General features: G+C 44.5%; 1 long non-coding RNA gene across 3 annotated transcripts; it reads left to right on the plus strand.

Annotated features, from left to right (window-relative positions):
* Positions 1–13504: 13504 nt before the first annotated feature.
* Positions 13505–17768, plus strand: LOC125523284. 3 transcript variants are annotated; one of them, XR_007290159.1, is made up of 6 exons: positions 13505–13830; positions 13926–14268; positions 14355–14480; positions 14806–15032; positions 15747–15811; positions 16282–17768. It is a non-coding gene; the product is annotated as an uncharacterized LOC125523284 (long non-coding RNA). The 3 variants fall into 3 exon arrangements; XR_007290157.1 differs by having other exon boundaries at positions 14844–15032; XR_007290158.1 differs by having other exon boundaries at positions 14355–14424; positions 14844–15032.
* Positions 17769–22307: the final 4539 nt, after the last annotated feature.

Consider the following 22307-nt stretch of genomic DNA (forward strand, 5'->3'; position numbering starts at 1 on the left):
ACCGGCGTACGAAATAGTCAAATTCCAAGTCCATCCAACGGACCCTACAAAAACAGCTTCCATCGGGGCACAATTAAACCTTGATGTCGACGCCGCACTGCGAGAGTTCCAACGCGAGAACTGGGACATTTTTGCCTGGCACCCTTCATACATGCCAGGAATCCCACGCTGGCTGGCTGAGCACAGCCTAAATATCCTAAAAGGATTCAAGCCAGTCAAGCAGGCTCTTCGACGTTTCTCCGAACCTAAGAAACAAGCCATGGGAGAGGAACTAGCCAAGCTATTGGAGGCCGGATTCATCAGAGACATAAAACATCCGGACTAGCTAGCAAACCTGGTGATGGTACCAAAGAAGGACAAATCATGGCGCTTGTGCGTCGATTTTAAGGACCTTAACAAGGCCTGCCCAAAGGATCCCTTCCCCCTCCCCCACATCGATCAAATCATCGATGCTACCGCAGGATACGATTCATTGTGTTTCCTCGACGCATACTCCGCCTACCATCAAATTAAAATGGCGGAGCCAGACCAAGCCGCAACGGCATTCATCACACCATACGGCCCATTCTGCTTCAACACAATGCCCTTCGGGCTCAAAAACGCCGGCGCAACATATCAGCGCATGATTCAGACATGTCTGGCAAACCAGATCGGCAAAATAGTGGAGGCATATGTGGATGACGTGGTCGTTAAAACCAAGCATGTTGAAACTCTAGTAGATGACTTGAGGCTCACATTCGACAACCTCTGAACACATGACATCAAGCTCAATCCGGAAAAATGCGTTTTCGGCGTACCAGCCGGAAAGCTCCTGGGATTCATTGTCTCCAGTAGAGGTATTGAAGCTAATCCGGCCAAAATCCGAGCGTTGTCACAGTTGGCTACCCCAACAGACCTCAAAAAAATACAAAAATTGACTGGATGCGTGGCGGCTCTAAGCCGCTTTATCTCCCGCTTGGGAGAAAAGGCATTACCCCTTTATCGCCTCCTCCGGCGCACCGAACACTTCGAGTGGACGGATGCCGCCACGGCCGGACTCAACGAAATAAAAGCCATATTGGCAACAAACCCAGTCCTGGCCGCTCCAAACATTGGCGAACCAATGCTATTATACATTGCGGCAACTCGTCAAGTAGTAAGCGCAGTGCTCGTCGTCAAGCGAGAAGTGGACGGACACAAATTCCCCCTTCAAAAGCCGGTTTACTATGTGTCCACTCTCCTTACTCCATGCAAATCACGGTACCCGCATTATCAAAAGATAGCGTACGCGGTATTTATGGCATCCCGAAAGCTGCGACAGTACTTTCAAGAGTGTTCGATAACAGTAGCCTCGGCAGTACCACTTAACGATATTATAAACAACCGCGACTCGACGGGCTGGATTGCCAAATGGGCCATTGAGCTCCTCCCGTTCGACATAACTTACAAGCCACGGCGAGCTATTAAGTCGCAAGTTTTGGCTGACTTCGTCGCTGAGTGGACGGAAGCCGAACTCCCTAAAGAATACGGCACATATTCAAACTGGATCATGCACTTCGACGCCTCCAAAATGTTGGCTGGTCTGGGGGCTGGCATTGTTTTGATGTCCCCAACAGGAGATACCGTTCAATACGTACTACAGATAATGTATACGGACTCCAACAACACAGCCGAATATGAGGCCCTTCTACATGGTCTCCGGATGGCAGTATCCATGGGAATTCAACGCCTAGAGGTGCGTGGGGATTCGAACCTCGCGATATCCCAAATAAATGGAGACTTAGATGCCAAGGATCCGAAAATGGCAGCTTATCACAATGCCATCCTAAAAATGTCAGCTCGGTTCGAGGGGCTTGAATTTCACCATGTGGCTCGGGAAAACAATCAGGCGGCGGATATCCTCGCCCGCATCGGCGCAAAACACGACGCAGTCCCTCCCAACATATTTCTGGAAAGGCTCTTCAAGCCATCCGTAGCATGGGAAGGGGACACCGATAACAACAGTCCGGACCCGGCCAAAATACCCGATACCGAACTCTCTGACACAATCGGAGGCCCCGCCACCAAAATAACAAATTCAGCCCACGAAATGATGGCCATTATTGCCCCGTGGACAGAACCATTCATGGCCTACCTAACTAGACAAGAACTTACGGAGGACCAAAATGAGGCACGCTGCATAGTGCGGCGATCCAAGGCCTACAGGGTCCATGAGGGAGAATTGTACAAAAAAAGCGCTACCGGAGTCCTTCAAAGGTGCATCTCCGAAGAGGAAGGGCGGAACCTTTTGGCAGAAATTCATGCCGGACTCGGCGGTCATCATGCTGCAGCCCGGGCTCTTGTAAGCAAGGCCTTATGTACAGGATTCTATTGGCCAACGGCCCGGGCAGATGCACAGGACTTGGTCCAACGTTGCACCGGTTGCCAGCTCTTTGCAAATCAAAGCCACATGCCACCCACCGCCCTCCAAACAATCCCCATTACATGGCCCTTCATGGTTTGGGGGCTTGACATGGTTGGGCCCCTTAAAGGGGGAACCCATAAGAAAAAATACTTATTGTTCATGGTGGACAAATTCACCAAATGGATAGAGGCTAAACCGGTTAAAACAGCTGAATCCGGACCGGTGATAGATTTCATATCCGGGGTTGTACACCGTTACGGCGTCCCCCACAGCATTATCACTGATAACGGCACGAACTTCACGGACGACGAGGTAAAACTCTGGTGCAGCAAAATGGGCAGGAAGCTCGATTATGCTTCAGTCTATCACCCACAAACCAACGGACAAGTCAAACGAGCAAATGGTCTTATAATGAGTGGCATTAAACCCAGATTAGTGCGCTCCTTAACAGAGTCTGACACGCACTGGGTAGAGGAGCTCGACTCCGTACTCTGGGGGTTGCATACCACACCGAATCGTAGTACCGAATATACACCGTTTTTTATGGTGTACGGCGCAGAGGCAGTCCTGTCTGTGACATAATTCATGACTCACCTCGAGTGCGCATGTACGAAGAAAGAGAAGCCGAGCTTGATCGGCAGGACAGTCTGGACACCTTGGAGGAAGAGCGCGACGTAGCCAAAGCCCGTTCCGCATTTTACCAGCAACAGGCTCGCAGATACCAAAGCAGAGAAGTACGGGCCAAAACTTATAACGTTGGCGAACTAGTTCTACGGCTGCCAGATAAGAAAAAGAACAAGCTCAAGCCCAAATGGGAAGGTCCCTTCCTTATCGACCAAGTTCTGACCGGTGCAGCGTACCGACTGTGGGATGCATCGACTAGACGACTCGAGTCGAACCCATGGAATGCAGCCAGGCTTCGAAGATTCTAAGCTTAGCATCGGACTCTATGTTAGTCCCCTCCCTTTGTCCATTTTCTGCATATGCATCATCTGTCTTGTTTCCCTTTCCTTCTTTTATTTCTCTAGGCCTTCAAGGGTCACCTTGTGCCTCACTCGTACATACAGATGCGCTAGCCGCACTCTTCATACCTGGGGGCTTCTTTCACAAAAGCTTAAGTTATTTACATGGGCCTCACGCCTAACACATGTGTTATACTTCTGCATGTACCTTTTTTCACCATTATATGCATCGATATGACTTAAGTTTTGGCCAAGCTGGGTTGCCTGGCTCTTGTATTTATGCCCTACGTTCCCGTTAATTCGGCTAGGGCATAAGGGAAGCACCTCTGCGATTGTTACCGCCGGGTCAGCCCGACATGTACCTTAGACTGGGTGAAGCCGAAAGCTAGCGTTCTTAAGGGAATATTCAGTCGGTGAACAAAAGATGACTTTTATTATCCATATCTGCCCCCAGATGATTTTTCTGCGCTTCTTATCGCAGTCCGGACATGAACTTTAGGGCATGCTTACCCAGGGAAAGGAACCCTTAACGGAACTATTCTCCCTGGAATATGTTTCTTACTACCCATGTAATATAACATAACTAGTTGGGCACTTGTCTGATAAAGCACTAATGACCCCTACGCCTGGTCTCCACGCATGCCCCGGTTCTTACATAACCGAGAGGGTATTCGGATACACTCCGGACTGTCGGGTCCCGAGGTTGAAGCGAAAAGGTTCGCCACGACAAACGATCTACAATCCGGATAGAAGGCATTATACATGTCACTTTAAAATTACATAGTCAATTTGACTGGTTGAATTCCTCTTCAATACCATCCAATAGGCTGTCTAGTCTACAGTCCTGTTGGGAATACTTTGCGGCCAATTCTACTTGGCCGTACACTAAGCTCACATGGATCTCCTTCCCATCAGGCCCCATAGGTCCGACTTCGGCCATGTGGTTCGGGTCAGCCTTCGTGTACCGTGTCTTCACCATTGCCCAGGCTTCCCTGGCGCCCTGATGGCAGGCCGATATCTTCCATAATCGGAAGCGCCGCCGTTCTCCCTTCAGCTTTTCTGCACGCTCTCCAAGGCCTTCGGGTATGGAGACGGATGGCCACAAGGCCTGGGCGACACCTTGCATCACCTGCCGAACTCGTTCGTGCAGCTGTGAGAGCTCGGGAAGAAGGTCACCCGTTGAACCGGGCATTTCCTCGGTAGGACGACCTGTTAGCATACCTACAGACATAACTCTGTCAGCCAGCTTCCTCGCCGAACTCCTTTTCAATGTTCGTTCAAGCACTTACTAAATATGCCGCGTCGAAGCCGCCGATTTTCCTTAACAGAGTCCGACAGTTGGGCATGAACATCTTGTAGTTCCACGCCCAGCTTGGTGTTGGCATCTAGGAGATCATTTTTCTCCTGCCTCACCCTCGTAAGCACGTTCTCACCGGCCTTCAGCTGGCGTAGGAGCTGTTGCTTATCAGGATTTACTCCAGTGTCACCTGCAATTTTATCGTCAGATCTGCATACACGTCGCATTCTATATGATACTTATCATTTGAAGGATATGTTACCAGAGGGGGCCTCTTTGGGCTCCCCTGCTGCGGCCAGTGCGGCCTGAAGTTGGGCTTTGCACTCTTCCAGCTCCTGGGACAGTTGAGTATTCTTTTCTGTAAGAACCTGCATAACAAATGATCTTTAAATCAGTTATCCTAACTGTTTCAAGTCTCAGGGGCTACTGATATATATAATCACCAAATTTTCTCACCCGTATGTCTTTTACATACTGCTCCGTGGCTCTAGCTAGACCATTTTGAGCGGCACGGAGGAGCGCGTCTCCTGAGTTGAAGGCATCCAATGCCTCTTGGGAGAAACAAGCGTCACGAAGAACAGTCCGGCGACGCCTGTGGTTCATGGCACTTTCCACCTCGGAATTGGTGGCGAACAGTTTATCCGCATCCTCTGTCGGAGGAGCACCCAGCGCACGCCTCGTATTCGATCCCGCCTCCGAATCCGGCCTTGGAGCCTGGCTTGTGGAGGCACGATTGGTAGCCTCTCCGGGTATAGTCCGGCGAGCGCTCTTTTTCCTGAAAAGAAGGCATGGGCGTTAATACACCTCTAGGAATAATGTCTTGAAATAATGACGGCGCGCCGTACCGCTGCGCCGGTGTCTCAATCCGGACTGCGGGTCTTTTTAGCCTGCCTGGCCTCGCGGCCCCTTGTTGGCCAGTCGCCGCAGGCTCGGCCTTCTGCCTCGAGGACCTCCCCTACAAAACACGGCTGTTATACGGCAATCAAAAACACGCAAGGACGGATCCCTTTTTGAAGTGCTGGGACTTTGGTCTCAGACACCTGTGAGGCTGGAACTAGCCCGGGGTAATCGGCCGCAATGGCCACCAAAGCATTGTCATTGCTCGATTGGTAAAACACCCCATCAATCAGCTCCACAGATATGTCCGGATCCTCTTGGGAGGCCGGGTCAAGGGACCGTCCAGGGTCCTCGGGTTGTGGAGGGGGGTTGTTTATCTCCCTTATAGCCTGGCGCAGTTCCTGCGTAGAAATCGCTAGACTGAATACTTAACTGTGGAAATATGAAACGGATGGGCGAGAAAAATTCTCCGCTCACCTAGCTCGGAGGATTGTACATAGAAAATCCGCCCTGCGGGTTGACACGAAGGAATTCCTCCTCTTCTCCCTTGTACAAAGTGGATAAGATCTTTATTATATCAGCAACCGATCCCGGCCCTTTACGCCCGTAGCGGGTGGCGTCATCCTCCCCGTTGAAATCCCACATGGGGTGGCCTCTATACTGAAGCGGCTGCACCCCCGCATGATACATATGGCCATGACCTCGATCATGGTCAATCCGGATCGAGCTAAAAAACTTATCCGGCTCATCAGGTAAAGAACGTCCCTGTCATCTTCCTCTAGGGGGCTCCGTGGACGCCAGCTCCGGCGCTTCTTCAAAGGGGCGTTGTGGAACTCAGGAAGGCCGATCCGAATAGGATCCGGGAGGGGGACGTCTTCTGTATAAAACCATTCTGAAGGCCAGTCTTCGAACGTCTTCTTTGGGGTTCCGGACAGGTATCCGGTCTCGGCAACACGCCACACTTTGGCTCCGCCCACTTGATATATTGACCCCTTCTGAGAACGGGGCACAAGGCAGAACAGCTTCTTCCACAGAGCGAAATAAGCCTCGCAGCCCAAAAACAACTCGCAAAGGGCTACGAATCCCGCGATATGCAGCATGGAGGCAGGCGTAAGGTTGTGCAACTGGAGGCCGTAGAACTCCAGGAGCCCCCAGAGAAATGGATGAATTGGGAATCCGAGCCCTCTTACCAAATAAGGGACAAGGCATATCCGCTCTCCCTTGGAGGGATTGGGAAGGCTCTCCGCTTGCTCTCCGCCATTATAGGTGGCGAGCCCGGCTCGAACCGGGACCAAGTACGCTGGGGGAAGAAATCCCTTGGTCTGAAGCATCACTAATTTGCTATGCGGGATGGAACATCTCTCCCAATCTCCAGGCTTGGAGCTAGGGGAGCGAGAGGAGGAGTTGCGTCAACCGGCCATGATGGAATGGATCTCTATCGGGCGCACTCCGATGAAGGCTCGCCAAGGGAGGATGGTGTGATTTGGATCTGAATCCTCATCTTTTTAATAGGTGGCTCATTCACACAGCTAGGGGGGTAAATGTGAAAACACCCTGGCTCTTCACATTCGCTCGACACGTGGAAAGTGGCCATTATTGGGCGTGGAAGCCAAGGAGTGCAACATTCACAAGAAACAGGACACTATTTCGACAGGTACACAGAATTTGGAGAGGAACCCGCCTTGCAATGCTGAAGACAATACTGCGCGCCGGACTCATCGTCATTAAAGCCTGGTTCGGGGGCTACTGAGGGAGTCCTGGATTAGGGGGTCTCCGGATAGCCGGACTATATCCATTGCCGGACTGTTAGACTATGAAGATACAAGATTGAAGACTTCGTCTCGTGTCCGGATGGGACTCTACTTGGCGTGGAAGGCAAGCTAGGCAATACGGATATGGATATCTCCTCCTTTGTAACCGACCTTGTGTAACCCTAACCCTCTCCGGTGTCTATATAAACCGAAGGGTTTTAGTCCGTAGGACAACAATCACAACATACAATCATACCATATGCTAACTTCTAGGGTTTAGCCTCTCTGATCTCGTGGTAGATCTACTCTTGTACTACCCATATCATCAATATTAATCAAGCAGGACGTAGGGTTTTACCTCCATCAAGAGGGCCCGAACCTGGGTAAAACATCGTGTCCCCTGCCTCCTATTACCATCCGGCCTAGACGCATAGTTCGGGACCCCCTACCCGAGATCCGCCGGTTTTGACACCGATAGAGGGAATCCCAGTCTGTGGAGGAAATGGGTGAGGAATACTACCCTCTCATGGGGCCTGGGGGTGGGGATGAGCTTCCCCTCATCTGGGAGCCGGTGCGCGATGTCGTCGGGGCAGGTATCCAGCTCTCCTCAGCTTTTTGATGTCTCCCTCCGTGACGGAGGAGACCATCCACCTGCCTCCCACTCCGGACATGGTTGGAGATGGTTGAGGTGGGAAGTGTGGACTTGGGCGCTAGAGCTCGAGTGTGTGAAAATGGATGAGTAAGGGAGGAAGAAGGCGTGGATAGAAAGGTGAATCCTTATCCCTTTATATGAACGGACAAAACTAAGCGTCCCCACTTGCCTGGTAAAACTCGCTTATCCCCCAAGTGCCGCAATTGATGGCGCGGTTGGGTTACCCATGCCCGTATTGATGAGAATCCCGTAATAAGGGGACACGATCTCTGCTTTGACAAGACGTGTCGAAAAACTGCCTCGCGTTATGTGCGGGGCTGGTTAAAAGAAACGATTCGAATAATCACCGGGCCATGACGTAACGTCATGCTGCCAAAACAAGCCAGCAAATTAGATCTGTGAAAATATTATTCTCTCTACGGTGGAATGTGGAACTTATTTTGCAGGGTCAGACACTATCCTCGTATTCAAATTCTTCTGTGATGTATTCGGAGAAGGAACCCGCCTTGCAATGCCGAAGACAATACTGCGCGCCGGACACATCGTCATTGAAGCTTGGTTCAGGGGCTACTGAGGGAGTCCTGGATTAGGGGGTCTCTGGACAGCCGGACTATCTCCATTGGCCGGACTGTTAGACTATGAAGATACAAGATTGAAGACTTCGTCTCGTGTCCAGGTGGGACTCTACTTGGCGTGGAAGGCAAGCTAGGCAATACGGATATGGATATCTCCTCCTTTGTAACCGACCTTGTGTAACCCTAACCCCCTCCGGTGTCTATATAAACCGAAGGGTTTTAGTCCGTAGGACAACAATCACAATATACAATCATACCATAGGCTAGCTTCTAAGGTTTAGCCTCTCTGATCTCGTGGTAGATCTACTCTTGTACTACCCATATCATCAATATTAATCAAGAAGGATGTAGGGTTTTACCTCCATCAAGAGGGCCCGAACCTGGGTAAAACATTGTGTCCCCTGCCTCCTGTTACCATCCGGCCTAGACGCACAGTTCGGGACCCCCTACCCGAGATCCGCCGGTTTTGACACCGACAGTGCCCCCTGCCCCCGTATATAAAGGAGCAAGGGGGAGGCCGGCCGGCCCTAGTGGCACCCAAGGAGAGGAGGAATCCTCCTCCTAGTAGGAGTAGGATTCATCCTTTCCTAGTCCTACTAGGAAGGAGGCAGGGGGAAGGAAAGAGAGGGAGAGGGAGAGGGTAAGAGGGGTCGCGCCCCCCTCCCCTAGTCCTATTTGGACTCCCCTTGGGGGCGCGCCACCTCCTGGGCTGCTGCCCTCTCTCTCCCCTAAGGCCCACTAAGGCCCAATACTTCCTCGGGGGGTTCTGGTAACTCCTCCGGCACTCCGGTTTTCTCCGAAATCACCCGGAACACTTCCGGTGTCCAAATATAGCCGTCTAATATATCGATCTTTATGTCTTGACCATTTCGAGACTCCTCATCATGTCCGTGATCATATCTGAGACTCCAAACTACCTTCGGTACATCAAAACACATAAACTCATAATATCGATCGTCACCGAACGTTAAGCGTGCGGACCCTATGGGATCAGAACTATGTAGACATGACCGAGACTCATCTCCGGTCAATCACCAATAGCAGAACCTGGATGCTCATATTGGCTCCTACATATTCTACGAAGATCTTTATCGGTCAAACCACATAACAACATACGTTGTTCCCTTTGTCATCGGTATGTTACTTGCCCGAGATTCGATCGTCGGTATCTCAATACCTAGTTCAATCTCGTTACCGACAAGTCTCTTTACTCATTCCGTAATGCTACATCCCGTAAGTAACTCATTAGCTACATTGCTTGCAAGGCTTATTGTGATGTACATTAACGAGAAGGCCCAGAGATACACTACAAGAAATATGTCAACTTCTGACCTTCTCTCAGTGTCCCCGGCTGAATTGGTTGTAAATCCATGGCCATTTTGCTTGGAAGGGCTCAAACCCTAAAATTGCCTTACACCAAATGGTCATAAAGCAGACAATAGTTGTCGACGACCTTATTTCTACCTGATTACGACCAATATAAATGGTCATGAGGTTGTGAACGTGGATGCATTGGTACTTAAGGTGTCGCTCAAGGTGGGCTTGGGCCTCGGTGGAACGAGGCCACCTTCTTTATATAAAAAAATATGTGTGCCATGTAGGCCTTGGCCCATCCATGAAGAAATGTGGTATGCCCTCATATTACTAAAAAAACATATATTCGGCCCATCAAAAATGGGAAAATAACAAGTTTTTCATGTATTTAAATTTTTCTAACCAATATCAACAATGTTTTATATGTATACAAAAATGTACAATGTGTAAAAACAAATATAGACATCAAAACGTATGTATGAAAATATGTTTTTTGTTGGGAATGTATGAAAATATGTTAATCATGTATTTGAAAAAAGTTAAACATATATAAACAATATGTACAATGTGTCTTAAAAATGTAGACATGTGTTCAAAATATTAGACATCAAAATATTTATTAAAAATGTTAATGATTTAACTAAAAACCTATTAATATCTATAAAAATATTTTGTAGTGTACACAAAGTTGTTAGTAAAATGTGGTCTAATATTCTTGAAAAATGAAGAAGTTTTTTTACAAAAAATATTTGTTAGGTTCTTCACAAAAGACTCACTTTGGGAACTCGAAAAATGGAAAATGAATATGCGGTAATTTGTCTTTTTCACGAGAGGTGGATCAAAAAAATTTACACCCAACCATTTGGTCAATTGTCCATTAAATATGGCCTAGTATTTTAGAAATTTTATTTGGTCCAGTTTTGCAACAAATATATGGTAGGTTCTTCAAAAAAAACTCATTTTGGGCACTGAAAAATGGAAAATTGATTTTTTTGTCCAAAGAAAATAAAAACTCCCTGAGGAAACATTGTTCGGCATTGCAAGATGCACCCTTGTGCATTATATGAGATCATTTGAACAAACTATACCATGAATTTTTTATGCCCGTTTCAAAATGCGGTCAAAACAGCGGGCTTGACCGTTCCTAGCTAGTGGTTGAATCTTGGAAAACATTTGATGTTTCTCGGATTAATTAGATACTTATGTACCTATAAATGATTTTTGGAAAAAATAAAGAGCAAACTATGAGGCAGATGCAGTTCAAATTTGACCCGCTTCCTCCTGAATCGGCGTTAATTTGTCTTTTTCACGAGAGGTGTATAAAAACTTTTGACAACCAACCATTTGGTCAACTGTGCATTAAATATAGCCTAGTATTTTAGAAAATTAATTTGGTCCATTTTTGCAACAACATATGGTAGGTCCTTCACACAAAAAAACTCATTTCGGACACTCAAAAAATGGGAAATGAAATTTCCGTGCAAAGAAAATGAACACTTCCTTAGGCAACATTGATTGGAATTCCAAGATGTACCCCTGTGAACAATATGAGATCATTTGAACAAACTATGCCATGAATGTGGCCATCAGATTGATCATTTGGCTTGAAAGTCATGAATCTTCACGCATGCATGATCGCTCATTTCCGAGAACACTTTTTAAAAATAATTACTGTATTACAAGTTTATTATTTTTCCTGGCAACTTGGCCACATATAATGACACAATGCGAAGGTTTTCCAATTTTTTATTTTTTTTGAATTTTTTATGCCCAGTCAAAACGGCAGGCTTGAACGTTCCTAGCTAGTGGTTGAATCTTGGAAAACTTTTGATGTTTCTCTGATTAAATAGATATTTATGTACCTATAAATGATTTTTGGAAAAAATAAAGAGCAAACTATAAGGTAGCTGCAGTTCAAATTTGACCCGCTTCCCACTGAATCGGCGAAAATTTGTCTTTTTCACAAGAGGTATATGAAAAATCTTGACAACCAACCATTTGGTCAATTGTGCATTAAATATGGCCTAGTATTTTAGAAAATTGATTTGGTCCAATTTTGCAACAAATATATTGTAGGTCCTTCACACAAAAATCTCATTTCGGGCACTCAAAAAATGGAAAATGAAATTTCCATGCAAAGAAAATGAAAACTCTCTTAGGCAACATTGTTTGGAATTCCAAGATGCACCCTTGTCCACAATATGAGATCATTTGAACAAACTATGCCATGAATGTGGCCATAAGATTGATCATTTGGCTTGAAGCCATGAATCTTCACTCATGATAGCTCATTTCTAAGAACAATTTTTCTAAAAAAATTGCCATATTGCAATTTTATTATTTTTCTTGGCAACTTCGTCACATATAATCACACAATGCGAAGGTTTTCCAATTTTTTTTTTGAATTTTTATGCCCGGTTCAAAATGCGGTCAAAATGGCGGGCTTGACCGTTCCTGGCTAGTGGTTCAATCTTGGAAAACTTTTGATGTTTCTTTGATTAAATATATACTTATGTACCTATAAATGATTTTCGTAAAAAATAAAGAGCAAACTATGAGGCAGCTACAGTTCAAATTTGACCCGCTTCCTTCTGAATCGGCGAAAATTTGTCTTTTTCACGAGAGGTGTATAAAAACTTTTGACAACCAACCATTTGGTCAATTGTGCATTAAATATGGCATAGTATTTTAGAAAATTTATTTGGTCCAATTTTGCAACAAATATATGGTAGGTCCTTCACCAAAAAACTCATTTCGGGCACTCAAAAATGGAAAATGAAATTTCTGTGCAAAGAAAATGAAAACTTCCTTAGGCAACATTGTTTGGAATTCCAAGATTTACCCTTGTGCACAATATGAGATCATTTGAACAAACTATACCATGAATGTGGCCATAAGATTGATCATTTGGCTTGAAAGCCATGAATCTTCACGCATGATAGTTCATTTCTAAGAACATTTTTTTTAAAAAAAATTGTCATATTACAAGTTTATTATTTTTCCTGGCAACTTGGTCACATATAATGACACAATGCGAAGGTTTTCCAATTTTTTGTTTTTTTTTGAATTTTTTATGCTCGGTTCAAAATGCAGTCAAAACGGCGGGCTTCACCGTTCCTAGCTAGTGGTTGAATCTTGGAAAACTTTTGATGTTTCTCTGATTAAATAGATACTTATGTACCTATAAATGATTTTTGGAAAAAATAAAGAGCAAACTATGAGGTAGCTGCAGTTCAAATTTGACCCGCTTCCTACTAATTCGACGGAAATTTGTCTTTTTCATGAGAGGTGTATAAAAACTTTTGAGAACCATCCATTTGGTCAATTGTTCGTTAAATATGGTCTAATATTTTAGAAAATTGATTTGGTACAATTTTGCAGCAAATACATGGTAGGTCCATCACAAAAAACTTATTTTGGGCACTCGGAAAATGATTAAAAATAGCTAAAAAGATAAAAAATGCATACAAATTGGTCCTTATCCATAAAATGTGGTCTAACTCTCGTGAAAATTTGTGTGATGCCCTTCTAGAAAATATTTTTGATAGCTGCTTCACGAAATCCCTCTATTTTCAATACTTAAAAACTATTTTAAATCGGTGATTTTCTGAACCAATCAGAACTCATTCCACGGATCGATTGCATGGCGCCCATCCATCCATCCATGTATAGAAAAAATAAATAAAAAAGATATACCCCCACCCGCAGCCCAAACCCCTCCTCCCTCGTCCCCTCTATCGTCGCCGCACCCAAACCCTAACTCCACTCCTATCCCCTCTCTCCCCCGATTCAGATGCACTCCCCGCAGCCGCCACCTACCTCCCGTCCCCGATTCAGCCGATCCCGCCGCCAGCGCCCGCGCGCCACCATCCCCCTCCTCCTCGCCTTCCAGATTGCGCCGCCACCTCCCTCCCCATCCCCTCCTGGATCTCTCCCTCGGTGAGCCACCAGCGAGCCCCTCTGCTGCCCTCGCACGCACAACCTGGGCTCCTGCTTCTCTCCATCGATCCCCTCCGCATGCTTGCCGTCATCTCCTCCCTCCGTAGCATCGACCCCAAGGTAACCAACCTCCTCGCCTGCTAGTTCGTGGTTTGTACATCGTGTCCGTCTTCTACGGCGATGCGCTGATCGATGGTTCTGGTCGTTGGCTCTAGGTGTTGGCGCAGGCGACCAGGAAGTTGTTCCAGGGCGAGCCAGCGAAGAGGCGGAAGGGAATTTGGATCAAGATCAGCAACTGCGAGGAGGGGGAGGAAGTGAGAGGGGCAGCATGGTGGCCTGCGAGGGGAGCACCATCATGGGAGCCGTGTCCTCCCGGTCCATGGCCACATCGAGGAGATGCCACTGACCTCCGCTCGCGAGCGGCAGCTGTGAGAGTCTGGTGCGGAGAGCGGACTCGATCATGAAGTGGCTCTCGCGGTCCAAGACGGCGCCGGCCATGGAGATGGCCATTCGCGTTGCCGTCGGCGACAATGCTGTAACCAGCAAGGCTCTGCGCTGGTGAGTAGGACACTTCCGCTAATCCAACTATCATCTCTGAAGATGTTCTGAAATTTGTTGGCTGACTCTTTGTTTGGAATTCGCAGGTTGCCGAAGCAGAAGAGAGGGTTGCGTCGTGCGGGCACTAGTTGCCGCCTGGATCCGTATCTATACATGGTACATGGAATCTGTGCCACACAATTTGCGTTTGGATGATGATTTGATTTCTGAAGGTAGCTGAATATAAGCTATGACTGAATCAGTATAACTGAGAGTCAGTGTCCAACTTCTAGATGGAGTTAGGGATTTGTGACTTATTGGAGTAGTAATTTCCAGTTATTCAGTAGAGAGTAAGTAGAATCTGAAAGCAATTGTTAAATCTGATTAATTTATCCTATTCTGGAAGCCAGTTGAATCATGAACACTGCACATTTCAAAAAATGCTTCCAAACCACATAATTTCATTCCTTGATACAGAAAGTACAGCAAGTTATGATATACATTGATCCTGCTTTCCTCGTACCAATAAAGCATGTCCATAACTTTGGATTATAGCAGAAAAATTGCTAAAAAAACAAACGCCAATCCACGAGCAGGGAGCGGAAGGCGCAACCAGCGACCAGTGAGCGCATGGGTGGCACAAGTGGCAACGGAGAGTGGCCGGAGACTGCCAGTGGTGAGCGGCGACGGCGACCTCGAGACCAGCAAGTAGGCGACAACAACCTCATTGTGAAGTGGCTGAATCGACTTGAGGCGGTTTCTTCGAGATTCTTGGAAATGCTTTGGTAGTTTCTTTCGGCAAGAAACTGTTTCATACTGAAGTTTACTGGTACATGTGTGGTTTCTACTGTTGTTTCGTTTGGGTTGGGTTGGTTCCAACGGGGAGATGTGCACGCACACTGGCAGCATGAGCTAGCAGCCATGATTGTCACCCAGCCACCACCACGTAAATGTAATGCTTCTCCAACCAAGCAATGTCGAACTTAGCTAGCTGGGTGGCCCTGATATTCTTGGAACTGAGTAACCGAACTAATATTCTGTATTTTATAATATGTTCCTGTTATGCATGACATAGGCTTGATGAAATCTTACTCTTTTAATCACAATAGCATAGCAGTAACATGTTATAACGTTGGATGAAGAAAACCATATGTAATAAGTTCTTTCATGTTTAATTACCTCAATTGTCAAGTAGTGTTTGGTGTTGTATACATTTAGTGCAATCAATCGACTACAATAGTCATCTGGATGCTTGGGACTTGCATATATTCTGCTGCACTTGAAACATCAACAAGTATTTTTCCGTGTTTTTTGGAACAATTGGTGAACTTCATATTCCTGAATATATGTATTACTATTCGGTATAGGTCTAGGCGTCTCTTTGTATTTTACAGCTCCTTATCATGTCCCTCTAATATTTCTGTAGGTGGCCATGAACTCAGTAAATCATCAGGAAATGCCTTTGCTGTAGCTCACCTATGGCCTTGTTTGTCATGCAGGTTAGTGAGCAGCATTAGGAGGAGGAGCTCAAGCAGGCCACCATGATGCACCACCGCAGCAGCAGGTAGCATGTCCATCTCCATCTCCCTCTCCCTATGCTGCCAATCCTTTTTGTTTCTTTAAAACTAGGTCCAATCAGCACACAAATTGACTATCTATTCTCTCAAAAATCAGTTTACAACTCTACAGAATTGTGTTGATGGCAATCAGTAGAGAGAGGGAGAGAACATTTCTTGCAAATGAGTGAGAGAGAGGCATAGTCTAACTGCAAATCCATGTGTGTGCATTTTTGTCTTATTGGAATATGTTGAGTACATATTGGAATATGCTAAATGCTATTGCTTGATATAATATAAGTATGAGCTACAGCTATTTGCATATTTGTTTTGTATTTTTTTATAAATGATGATAGTTGCAAGATGTTCACATGTTAAATTTTGTTGACTAAAATCTCTTATGCCCTTGACTTAGGTTGACCTAGAACAACAACATCCTTGATGCGTACTAACCTTCACCTCGTTCTTTCTCTCGTAGACTCGAAGGAGACCGTATGCAAGGCACCTCCTCTTCGGTTGTGAAAGTGTCCAGGGGTCGTGGGTGCGGCTAAGGGGTCATGAGTGCGGCTAATGCCTATGTCTGTGGCCGCACTTGACATTGCCCTCTCTTTAAGGGCACGTATCATTTTTTTCTAACTCTGCTATCTTTTCCCAAGTCTTTATTATCTTGCCTAGCCTTGTATTGATATGTATTGTTTGGTGCTAATTACCCAAGTTAGTGCATGATGTTAAGGATAACCTGAGAACACTTGCCTAAGTTTATAAGATATGACATGTGACAGTCCAAGCATGCTGCTCTTTCAATGCATTTGCTGTTGTATTGTGCTCCTCCAGTTGTTTGAATGCTTCTGCTGCTAGCCTGGTAGGCTGCTACTAGCTTGAATAGGTGTGCACTTGTGCTGGTGGTGGTGCTGCTTGTGTTGCTGCTGCTGATTTAATGCTTAGGCTGACGCTGTTGTTGATTAAATGCTTATGTTGTTGCTGCATGCTTATGCTACTGATTCAATGCTTTGGAAATTGATTGAATTGAACCTGTTGTAATCCTCCCTGTTATACTCGTATTTAATTTTTGGGTTTCTATTTGATTTTTTAGTCTGTTATATATGGTTCATCTTTAGTTTCTTCTGTAACCTGCATGGAGCTTAGAATACACAACCCAACTAGTCTCATATACAACTAAGACCAATGATTCATGCTCAATTTTGTATATGTATGTATGACCAGTAAAGTTGGAAGGCCTAAATCTTAAAGTTAATAATATGCTCAATTATGTACCATATTCAGCTCATGCATCACCAGTTACTGCTTTTTTGCTTGGTCTATTTTGGCTCATAACCTAAGTATACCAAAACTGATTAAATGATTTCTCCAACTTGCCAAAATTGTCATAATTGTCTCATGCCTTGTGATGTTAGTATCTATGCACTTACTAGTATTGTTAGTTGAATGGATGGTCATGGTAGTAGACTAGGAATTTTCTTGAGGTGAGTGTTATAGTGATGTTCATTTCATTACCTAAACTTTGTACCAATGTACCATGCAGGTATGTATAGATTACTATTGTAGAACAACATCAGGTTAATCTGTTGCATTCAAGTTGTTGGAAGTTTTGTTATGCCATGCTTAGTGTTTACTGAACTGGGGCATTTGGGCATGTATCTACAAATTTTAGCCTCTTGAAAGAATATTATTTACTTCCAGCGTATTTCACTAATAGCTTATCTAGATCAGGATCTAATGTCGTCGAGACTGCTGTTGCTGTGACAGAAGATCAGAAGAAGCTTGGAGATGCGCGCCATAGTTTTAGTTGATGTTGCCACCAAGTTTTGGTGCTTGTGTATCTGTTTTTGATTGTTTGTGCACTTGTTGGGTGTGCAAACGTGTATGTGCTCTTGTGAGTATTTGACTGCATGATTAATGTATTTAATCATTTAAATGAGAGATTTATTATTTTTTGCTGTTCAAGTGTGTAAATTGAAATCTGTGAATGAAAAAGGCCAAATGTTCTACTTGACAAAATAATACCTGGGCTCTAAAAAGGCTATTGCCCAAACTATAGTGGATCGGAACATTGTGTATTTCTAAAAAACCAGAAAAATAGGCTTAATGAAATGGTTCGCAAAAAGGCCACGGCCCAGAAAATAAAAAGGCCAAATTGTTGGGATTGGCCCATGTGGCTGACCAAACCTAATAGAAAAATATATTAAATTGGCTGAATTAATGGGCTTGGCCCATATAGACAATGAATTGGACCAGGATGATTCTTATCAACGACCAATTCAATTGGTCGCAATTTTGCCACGTCAGCTTGCCATGTTGGATCTGATGTGGCCTAGGCAGACAACCAATGACCAAAAAATTGGTCGTTGAACCAACAACCTTTCCTATTTCAGAAAAAGGTTGTTAATTTCAGTTTACAAACGCCAGCTTTTGACCATCTGTTTTTGGTCACAAAAAGGTCGCAAATGAAAAACAATGACCTTTCAGCGACCAATAGTGATGGTCGCAAGTTGACATATTTCTTGTAGTGATACCTCTCCGACAATCGGAGTGACAAATCCTAATCTTGATCCACGCCAACTCAACAAACACCATCGGAGACACCTGTAGAGCACCTTTATAATCACCCAGTTACGTTGTGACGTTTGGTAGCACACAAAGTGTTCCTCCAGTATTTGGGAGTTGCATGATCTCATAGTCATAGGAACATGTATAGTTATGGAGAAAGCAATAGCAACAAACTAAACGATCATCGTGCTAAGCTAACGGATGGGTCAAGTCAATCACGTCATTCTATGATGATGTGATCCCGTTAATCAAATGACCACTCATGTCTATGATTAGAAAACATAACAATCATTGATTCAACGAGCTAGTCAAGTAGAGGCAAACTAGTGACACTCTGTTTGTCTATCTATTCACACATGTACTAAGTTTTCGGTTAATATACAATTCTAGCATGAATAATAAACATTTATCATGATATAAGGAAATATAAATAACAACTTTATTATTGCCTCTAGGGCATATTTCCTTCAGTCTCCCACTTGCACTAGAGTCAGTAATCTAGATTATGTTGTAATGATTCTAACACCCATGGAGTCTTGGTGCTGATCATGTTTTACTCGTGAGAGAGGCTTAGTCAACAGTTCTGCAACATTCAGATCCGTATGTATCTTGCAAATCTCTATGTCTCCCTCCTTGACTTGATCATGCATGGAATGACTTGATTGCGGATGGAATTGAAGTGTCTCTTGATGTGCTTGGTTCTCTTGTGAAATCTGGATTCCTTTACCAAGGCAATTGCATCAGTATTGTCACAAAAGATTTACATTGGACCCGATGCACTAGGTATGACACCTAGATCGAATATGAACTCCTTCATCCAGACACCTTCATTTGCTGCTTCCGAAGCAGCTATGTATTCCGCTTCACACGTAGATCCCGCCATGACGCTCTGCTTGGAACTGCACCAACTTATAGCTCCACCACTTAATAAAAACACGTATCTGGTTTGTGACTTAGAATCATCCGGATTAGTGTAAAAGCTTGCATCGACATAACCATTTACGACGAGCTCTTTGTCACCTCCATATACGAGAAACATATACTTAGTCCTTTTCAGGTATTTCAGGATGTTCTTGACCGCTGTCTAGTGATCCACTCCTGGATTACTTTGGTACCTCCTTGCTAAACTTATCGCAAGGCACACATCAGGTCTGGTACATAGCATTGCATACATGATAGAGCCTATGGCTGAAGCATAGGGAACACCTTTCATTTTCTCTCTATCTTCTTTAGTGGTCGGGCATTGAGTCTGACTCAACTTCACACCTTGTAATACAGGCAAGAACCCTTTCTTTGCCTGATCCATTTTGAACTTCTTCAAAACTTTATCAAGGTATGTGCTTTGTGAAAGTCCAATCAATCGTCTTGATCTATCTCTATAGATCTTGATGCCCAATATATAAGCATCTTCACCAAGGTCTTTCATTGAAAACTTCATATTCAAGTATCCTTTTATGCTATTCAGAAATTCACTATCATTTCCGATCAACAATATGTCATCTACATATAATATCAGAAATGCTACGGAGCTCCCACTCACTTTCTTGTAAATACAGACTTCTCCAAAAGTCTGTATAAAACCATATGCTTTGATCACACTATCAAAGCGTATATTCCAACTCCAGAGGCTTGCACCAGTCAATAAATGGATCGCTGGAGCTTGCACACTTTGTTAACACCTTTTGGGTCGACAAAACCTTCTGGTTGCATCATATACAACTCTTCTTTAAGGTATCCATTAAGGAATGCAGTTTTGACATCCATTTGCCAAATTTCATAATCATACAATGCGGCAATTGCTAACATGATTCGGATGGACTTAAGCATCGCTGCGGGTGAGAAGGTCTCATTGTAGTCAACACCTTGAACTTGTCCAAAACCTTTTGCAACAAGTCGAGCTTTGTAGACAGTGACATTACCGTCACCATCAGTCTTCTTCTTGAAGATCCATTTATTCTCTATGGCCTGCCGATCATCGGGCAACTCAACCAAAGTCCACACTTTGTTCTCATACATGGATCCCATCTCAGATTTCATGGCCTCAAGCCATTTTGCGGAAGCTGGGCTCATCATCACTTCCTCATAGTTCGTAGGTTCGTCATGGTGTAGTAACATGACTTCTAGAACAGGATTACCGTACCACTCTGGTGCAGATCTTACTCTGGTTGACTTATGAGGTTCGGTAGTAACTTGATCAGAAGTTTCAGGATCATCATCATTAGCTTCCTCACTTACTGGTGTAGGAATCACTGGAACTGATTTCAGTGATGAACTACTTTCCAATAAGGAAGAAGGTACAATTACCTCGTCAAGTTCTACTTTCCTCCCACTCACTTCTTTTGAGAGAAACTCCTTCTCTAGAAAGGATCCATTCTTAGCAACAAATATTGCCTTCGGATCCGTGATAGAAGGTGTACCAACAGTCTCCTTTGGGTATCCTATGAAGACACATTTCTCCAATTTGGGTTCGAGCTTATCAGGTTGAAGCTTCTTAACATAAGCATCGCAGCCCCAAACTTTAAGAAATGATAACTTGGGTTTCTTGCCAAACCACAGTTCATAAGGTGTCGTCTCAACGGATTTAGATGGTGCCCTATTTAATGTGAATGCAACTGTCTCTAAAGCATAACCCCAAAATGATAGCGGTAAATCAATGAGAGACATCATAGATCGCACCATATCTAGTAAAGTACGATTACGATGTTCAGACACACCATTACGCTGTGGTGTTCCAGGTGGCGTGAGTTGCAAGACTATTCCGCATTGTTTCAAATGAAGTCCAAACTCATAACTCAAATATTCACCTCCACGATCAGATCATAGAAACTTGATTTTCTTGTTACAATGATTTTCCACTTCACTCTGAAATTCTTTGAACTTTTCAAATGTTTCAGACTTATGTTTCATTAAATAGATATACCCATATCTGCTCAAATCATCTGTGAAGGTGAGAAAATAACGATATTCGCCGTGAGCTTCAATGTTCATGGGACCACATACATCAGCATGTATGATTTCCAATAACTCTGTTGCTTGCTCCATTGTTCCGGAGAACGAAGTTTAAGTCATCTAGCCCATGAGGCATGGTTCGCAAGTACCAAGTGATTCATAATCAAGTGATTACAGAAGTCCATCAGAATGGACTTTCTTCATGTGCTTTACACCAATATGACCTAAATGCCAGTGTCATAAATAAGTTGCACTATCATTATCAACTCTACATCTTTTGGCTTCAATACTATGAACATGTGTATCACTACTATCAAGATTTAGTAAAAATAGACCACTCATCAAGGGTGCATGACCATAAAATATATTACTCATATAAATAGAACAACCATTATTATCTGATTTAAATGAATAACCGTCTCGCATCAAACAAGATCCACATATAATGTTCATGCTCAACGCTGGCACCAAATAACAATTATTTAGGTCTAAAACTAATCCCGAAGGTAGATGTAGAGGTAGCATGCCGACAGCGATCACATCGACTTTGGAACCATTTCCCACGCGCATCGTCACCTCTTCCTTAGCCAATCTTCGCTTAATCTGTAGCCCCTGTTTCGAGTTGCAAATGTTAGCAACTGAACCAGTATCAAATACGCAGGCACTACTTCGAGCATTTGTAAGGTACACATCAATAACATGTATATCAAATATACCTTTCACTTTGCCATCCTTCTTCTCCGCCAAATACTTGGGGCAGTTCCGCTTCCAGTGACCAGTTCCTTTGCAGTAGAAGCACTCAGTGTCGGTGTCAAAACCGGCAGATCTCGGGTAGGGGGTCCCGAACTGTGCGTCTAGAATCGATGGTAACAGGAGACGGGGGAAACGGTGTTTACCCAGGTTCGGGCCCTCTCTATGGAGGTAATACCCTATGTCCTGCTTGATTGATCTTGATGAATATGAGTATTACAAGAGTTGATCTACGAC

This window comes from Triticum urartu, chromosome 7 (assembly GCF_003073215.2).
Source record: "Triticum urartu cultivar G1812 chromosome 7, Tu2.1, whole genome shotgun sequence".
NCBI classification, from domain to species: Eukaryota; Viridiplantae; Streptophyta; class Magnoliopsida; order Poales; family Poaceae; genus Triticum; species Triticum urartu.